The following is an 8,010-nucleotide window of genomic DNA, read 5'->3' as shown; positions in this document are numbered from 1 at the left end:
TCATTATGAAAGCTATGAAAAAAAAACAACAGAGATGCATCAAGAATTATTACAATAGAATATTTCCCCTAGGCACCTAGAGGTTCCCACCCATAGTGGAAACAGTGATGTCCTGATAATGCAGTATCCTACTAGGCAGAAAAGCTTGCTTCCATAGACTACCCAGTGTTTAGCTTTGAACGAGACACTATGCTACACAGAGAGACTTTCTTGGAGCATACAGGTATGTAACATACTTTTATTTAATGGCTGAGTTGTGTATAAGCCTATAATATGTATGTTTACGAGGGCAGTTAACAGATTTTGCTTGCAAAATGCAAACCCTATAATTCATTCCTTATTTCCACCACTTCCACCAACATTGCTAGCTAAATCCTCATGATTTAGTCTAGCTGCAGTTGCTGCTCAGTTTAGGTTACAAGCTCCACAGTTGGGAGAACTTAATGTTAATGAGGTTCATGCCCATATTGAAGCTTTGCTTACAACTGACAAAGCAGCCACAGTACAAGAGAGGGAAATCGCTCTTGTTACCAAAGGAAGAAAATATGCTCCTCTAGCGCAGATGCCCCCTGCCACAGAATCCCGCTGGGGGTTATGAATCAGGGCTCAAGCTTAGATGATGGTAGCTCACACTGTCAAACACAGTACCCAACAGAACTAATCCAGAGCTCATTTAGAGCTCTGCGGAGCTCAGCGAGCTTGGGTTTGTGAAAGGTGCTATATAAATGTAACTTATTATTGTTATTATTATTATTATTATTATTATATTTAACCTCAGCACATCAACGTCACATACATGAAAACAGTCACTTACTCTTTAAAGAACTGAATACAGCCCAGCTACAAATGAGCAAAACATCATGGGAGCCAAAGCTTGCTCTGACACCACATTATCAAAGCAATTCAGAAGGCAAGAGGTACATTAGGCTATTTATGTTTCCCTGACCGTATGAGTAGCTTATTAACCCCCAAGGGGTTTGGTAAAGACATCCTTTTTTGACATTTAGACAATTTGAATGCATTTAATGGGCGGGTGGGGGGTTATCAGTTTATGGACAAATGGAGGGATGAGAAATAAACCCATGAAAGCAAAAGGTAAATAACTATGGGTGGGTAAAAAAGGGGAGTTAGGAATTGGTCAAAACATAAGAGACTAGAAATTCACAGTTGGTGTAATACACATGTTCAGGAGTTACTTTATTGACTGTGTGAAGTAGAGCTGGGCGATATGGCCAAAAACGTTATCACGATAAACAAAATTCATATCGTTCGATATCGATACATATCGCGATAAATGTCAAACAATGATTTCTTTCACGTTTGAAGGCTGATTTTACTCCTGGGGGGTTAATTGTGGTTTTAAACTATCACATATGGTCGGATCATTACAAACACTCGGCAAACAGTGGAACATTTCACTAATCTGTCATGGAAGAGTGGGAGAAGGTTTCTGAGCTGTTTTTATCAGCTTGAAAAGCACAGCTGCAATTTTTGTAATAGTCATGATTTAAGAAAGAAAACAGATTATTTTTAGCTGTCTGGTGACGAGCGCTCGACTACCCCGTTACAAATGCTAAACAAGTGGCCAACAACAGTGCTAAACTCTTTAGTTTCTCAACGACGTCGACTCGGTTCGGTAGGTCACTGCTGTCACTCCTACCACATCCATGTCGGAGCAGATCACAGTATTCAGACTCCAGCCAGCGACGACTGGGTTTCTCTATGCTATCGTAGTAGTTTAAGGGGTGAACCGCAGTATATCTGACGTTCGCTGGGTAAAAGCATTATCTACAGTGTGAATCTTTCGCACCAGTCACAGAGTCCTCCTTTTAGGTATGTTTAAACTAAAAGCGGTGATTTTGTGTCTTGTTTGATCTACCGTATCATCAATTCTCCGTGTTTTGCCGGAGCGCTGCTTCAAGTTAGCCAGCAGCTAAAAACAGCTAGCCTGGAAAGACAGCGCTCTCCCGCTCTCCAATGCCTCACAGCTTCCCCAGTTTACTTTCGAACATGAACCCACTTCTTTCTTTCACTTTCGTTGCTCGAGAATGCACTAATACTAAAATATGACGGTTTGGCGCTGTAACACGGCGCTGTAGACGTGATTTAACACCGCTAAAGTTGTTAGGATGCACGGAAAGAGGTGAGTTCACCGTAGGACAGTACAGTTACACCACTGACCTCGTCACTCACACTCGGTCACAGGAGAACAGATCGCCCATAACATCCACTCAGACAGGGACTGTATAACTCCGCGTTTCAGCCGTTGCTAAAGTATATTTGGCGACCCTTTTTCACTCGTGGCCCCCTCCCTCTCTAATCAAGTCGAAAAATTCGGAAGTGCGCCCTCTCCTGGCGACAGCAGAGTAGTGTCGCTTTCCTTGCAGTAGAAAACGCCACCAGGGCTTTCGCTAAAACGTGGAAGTGTGAGAATGGTGTATTATATCGAACATTTATCGAACCTGTCTTATCGCTGTATCGAAGAAAAGTTATATCGCGATACTTATCGTTATCGTTTTATCGCCCAGCCCTAGTGTGAAGTAGATCACTATTTCTGCACAATGGACCTCACTGAAATTTTGATCTTGGCAGCAAACAACTTAGCAGACCATGGAACACCACAGTAGTGGATGACTGAAGTATATTTTCAGTCACAAAGAAAAAAAAGTGTCAAGAACACCATGCAGGATGCAGGAATGTGCATCAAAGACATCTAGAAAAATAGCAACCTCAGCATGACCTCAGAGGGTTTTTCAGTCTTCTAAAATGTAGCCTACATAAAAAGCCTGTCCAGTTCTGGGACAAAGTGTCATGCACAGACAAGACAAAGACAGAGAAAAGAGGAAAAAATGTGGAGGAAAAAAAAAAACATGATCCAATGCATACTGCCTTATCTGTGAAAAATAGTGGCATGGCTATGTATTGCTTCAAGTGGAAGCAACATGTTTTGATTAGTGATGTGAGCACCAACGGCAGCAGCAAGATCAACTCTGAAAGGTACATAAACATAACTGTTCAGATCCAACCAAATGCCTCAAAACTCAAGATAGAGCTCGCCTTCCAGCAAGGTAATGACTCAGAACATACTCTGGAGTTTTTCAAGTTGAGTCAATCACTGAACCTGAATCCCAGTGAGTATGCATTTCACTTACTGAAGACAAGACACACGCACACACACACTTTCTAAGACACTTATCCTTCTGGGTTGTTGGGGGTAAAGACAAGACTGAAAGCCGAACAACAACAACTGAAAAAGTTGTGTACTGAAAATGGGTGTAATAGGTCTAGAAGAAAGGCACTAGGTAAGACATCCAAGGGTCTGGAGGCATCTGTGGGTCTCACATTTTATTCAAACTTAGGTTGATTTAGCCAACTGCTTATGTTTCCCTGAAATTTAAAGGACAAAGAGCTTTAATTCATAGATTATTCACTGAATATGGATGCAAATGCCCTTGAATTAAAGCTGATATTCAACCTCAGTTATTGTTTTACTTCAAATCCAATATGCTGGAGTATAGAAACATTATCAAATTACTTTCAGACTTTCACACTGTACTTTGTCTGTACTTTATTCACTTTGTGAATTAATAAATTATGTATAGATTAATGAGATACAGCAAAAATGACTAAACAGGGCGAAGCCGTTGATTAACGGCAAAGTGCCATGTCCTTACGTTCCATGTCCTTAGGTTCTCCTTACACAGTCCACAAATTTAACTACTTATGTTGATCATGTTCTAGTAAATTCATGGAACTTAAAGTACTCAGATTCAACCAAGCCAACCAAGCACTCTGAGGCCCCATACTTGCATTCACTGTGTTTGCCTATGTTTGTGCCTGTGCTGTTCCTGGTCCTTTTCCAGAATCACTCCCTGCAATGACATCACTTACGCAGATCTTTACAGAAGTAATGTCTTCATGAAGGAACAAGTTACAAACTCGGTAAACACAGCAGAAACAGGCAGGGAGCTCTGGAGAAATGGAAACAGGCCAATTTGCTGACAGTAAGAAAGACCTAGCGCCACTGTGGTAATGTCAAACGCTGGCATGTGAGCATTACTCTCTATAAAAGCATTCCGTTTCGGGGAATACAGGAAAATTACTGAAATGTATCGCTCCCAAATGCAACCCATAATACTACCACCCTCCGAGGTGCTGCTGTGTAGTCCTGTGGGTTCAAGCATTGCTTGCCTGCTCCTTTTTAGTCTGCTGGAAGGAGCTTTGATGAGGGGCTCACACAACAGCACCTCTTAAAGAAGAGTGCAGTAAAGAGAGAGGCTGGCCCCAGTCGTCCCCCGTGCAGGCGCCCGGGGTAATCAGGCCTGTGAAATGTGTTTTCCCTGCTGATTACCGAACAGCAGGGGAGAGAGAGCAGAGCAGAGGCCATGCTCGCAGTCCTTCACTCCTCAATGAGAATGTGAAAGAGAGAGAGAGAAAGAAATACAATCCACCCCAAACATGAAAAAGGGCAGCTATTGAGGAAATGCACTGCACAGCTGGACTGCATATAGCAGGAAGAAGAGAAGTTTATAATAAACTGTCCAATATATTTTTCTACTTTAGCCAGACTAAAGGATCTTAGTGGTTAAAAAACGCGGTCTCTTTCTTTCAACTTGCAGCTGAACTGTGCAACTATACGCACAATACAAGAAAGCTAGGATGAAGGAGGTATTCATAGGTTCTAACACTGAAAAATAAATAATCAAATGGCAAAAGGTGTATACTTTATGAATTTCAGTTCTTCATGCAGCATTTACTATCAGTAAGAACAAAGCCATGCTATGAAAATTAAATATATTGTTAAATGCTAGTATATTTTAAAATATAAATTCAAATATATTACAATATATTTCCAAGATATTGCCTTTTTTAATGAACCAATCTGATAACTGAGCACTAATAGAGCCCAAACAGTTCTCCACATTTATCTTTCTAGATTTAGCTGTTAATAGAGCTGCTCGGAAGATCCGCTCCACAAACCAAACAGCAGAAAGGAGCTCTTCACTGAAGGCTTCTGCTTTTCCACTTGATGGGTTTAACAACAGGGTAGAGACTCCAAAGGCCCTGTAGAACAGGGAATAAACTTCTCTCGTACAGGATGTTGTTAACTTAAACATCCTTTCCCTGCAATATAATTTTCCCCATTTACATAACCCACAGCATTCCCTGCTCGAGTAACCTGTGACTCAGCACATGTCTGATGGAAAGGGCATCGCAACACACCTACTAATAATAATCTGCTACAAACTGACATTTTATACAAACACTAGGGTCCTGTTGATACATTGGTTGGTGAATAATATGCCAATATCGATGACCCATGATTTTATCAGTACTGGCAAAAAAACTGACTCATCAGGTCGCAGATTCACGAAGAATCGTTCTCACAACCTGCTAATGACAGGAACACCTTTGACAGCTTGTGGCACCAGGGAACCCAATATAAGTAACCCTGTTTTAATATATAACAGTAATATAGGCAAAACTGGTCAATCTGAACACAAAAAGACCATCATGGATGGTATAACAAAAAAAAATAATAATAATGTCAGAGTAAAATGTAAAAATGAGAATAACATGTTAACACAAGCTGCCATGTTTATGAAAAGAGCTAATGAAAAATAAGAACGTTAAGAGGGAGATAAATATTCTGGCTTGCTTCACCCCCAATGGTACAATATTTATATACTTAAGACTGAGTTTCTGCTGTATATTAGAGTTTAAAGATGTGACTATAAAGTTCTTATAATTGTATCAGTCAGTAAAATCAAGTCAAGTACAAAGTTTATTTATACAGCGCTTTTTACAACAGGTGTTGTTAGGGCTGGGCGATAAAACGATAATGATAATTATCGCGATATAACTTTTCCTCGATAGAGCGATACGACATGTTCGATAAATGTTGGATATAATACACCATTCTCACACTTACACGTTCAGTGAAAGCCTTCCAAGTGCACTTCCAAGTTTTTCGACATGATTTAGAGAGGGAGGGGGCCATGAGTAAGATGAGTCTTTAGCAACGGCTGAAACGCAGAGTTACACATTCCCTGTTTGAGTGGAGCGACTGGCGATCTGTTCTCCTGTGACCGAGTGTGAGTGACAAGGTCAGTGGTGTAACTATACTGTCCTACAGTGAACTCACCTCTTTACTAACTTCCTAACAAGCTTTAGCAGCATTAAATCACAATCACAATCCTCGCAACTACGGCGCTGTTACAGCGCTCAGTCATATTTTAGTATTAGTGCATTCCCAAGCAACAAAAGTGAAAGAAAGAAGTGAGTTCATCTAAATTACAGCCCTGATTTAAACTAAAGTAAACTGAGGAAGCTGTGTGAGGCATTGGAGAGCGGGAGAGCGCTAGGATCTTTCCAGGCTAGCTGTTTTTAGCAGCTGGCTAACTTGAAGCAGCGCACTGTCACTCACACAACACAGAGAATTGATGATACTGTAGATCAAACATGACACAAAAGCACCACTTTCAGTTTAAATGTACCTAAAAGGAGGACTCTGTCTGGTGTTGATATATTGAGGTTCACCCCTTAAACTACTACGATATAATAGAGAAATCCAGTCATCGCTAGCTGGTGTCTGAATACTGTGATACTGTCATTTGTAACAGGGTAGCCGAGCGCTCGTCACCAGCTAAAAATAATGTTTTCTTTCTTAAATTATGACTATTACAAAAATATGCTTTTCCAGCTGATAAAAACCACTCTCCCATGACAGATGTGTTAAATGTTTCACTGTTTGGTGAGTGTTTGTCATGTTCTGAACATAAAGCATAGTTTAAAACAGCAATTAACCACCCAGGAGCAAAATCAGCCTTAAGAAATAATGATTTGACATTTATCGCGATATGTATCGATATCGAGCGATATGAATTTTGTTTATCGTGATAACATTTTTGGCCATATCGCCCAGCTCTAGGTGTTGTCACAAAGCAGCTTTATTGAAAAATCCAGGTCCAAGCCTCCATGAGCAAGCTAATGGCAACGGTGACAAGTAAAACTCCCTAAGAGCAAGAGGAAGAACCCTTGAGAGGAACCAAGACTAAAAAGGGGAACCCATCCTCCTCTGGTCGACACCCGATAGTAAATGTTTAAATTATAGTTTAAAAAAAAATATTCAATATGATCAGTTTTTTGCTCCTTTGACAAGTTTGGGAAGCCCTTACACTAGATTTTGGAACACTGCTGTGAGGATTTGATTGCATTTAACTTTAAGAGCAGTGAACTTTAGTGAGTGATGTTGTATGATTAGTTCTGGATCACAAACGCCACTCCAGCTCATCCCAGAGGTATTGGATGGAGCTCCATCACTCCAGCAAATGCAGTTCCACTGCTCCACAGCCCAACGCTGGGGGGCTTTATATCTCTTTAGCCAAAGCTTGGCATAGGGCAAGGTGATCTTAGGCTCATGCGTGGCTGCTCCAGAGTGCCCCATTCTATTAGCAATGCTTTTCTATGGAAATTAAAACCTGTTTCCACCATGGGTGCATCTTAAAGTGGCTGAATTCACTAATTAGAAGGGGTGTCTGGATATTTCTGGGCATAGAGTGCACTAGACATTTTGTATATACATAAAGCTTTAGAGCACACACACAATGTCAATCCATTATGTCTAAGTTCATTATATGCATGCCCACCTTCCAAAGCACAGAGTATGTAAGGGCCTACATCCAAGCAGAAGTACATTTTTCAGCTGCAGGAGAGAATCGAAGTTTTGATCAGCGCTGACTCCCCACGCTGCTTTGTTTTGTGGATATTTGACAGCTCCCCCAGGGACCTTCATGCCATATTAATGGCAAGAAATATGGCCACTTCCACTGTAATTATAAAAGCACTCCAGGCAGACACACTGTGCCATAATTCACCCAAGCTCCCTTCATGTTCTGTACTGTTTGTAACTTCAGGGCAAGGAAAAGCATTATCAGTTTCATCAATGTCTTAATCCCTATCTTTTTCATTTAACATACCTCAGCTAAACTACTCTAACTGGAAACTGGA

The sequence above is a fragment of the Colossoma macropomum genome, unplaced genomic scaffold, assembly GCF_904425465.1.
Source record: "Colossoma macropomum unplaced genomic scaffold, Colossoma_macropomum, whole genome shotgun sequence".
Classification (NCBI taxonomy): Eukaryota; Metazoa; Chordata; class Actinopteri; order Characiformes; family Serrasalmidae; genus Colossoma; species Colossoma macropomum.
This window is presented reverse-complemented; position numbering follows the sequence as displayed.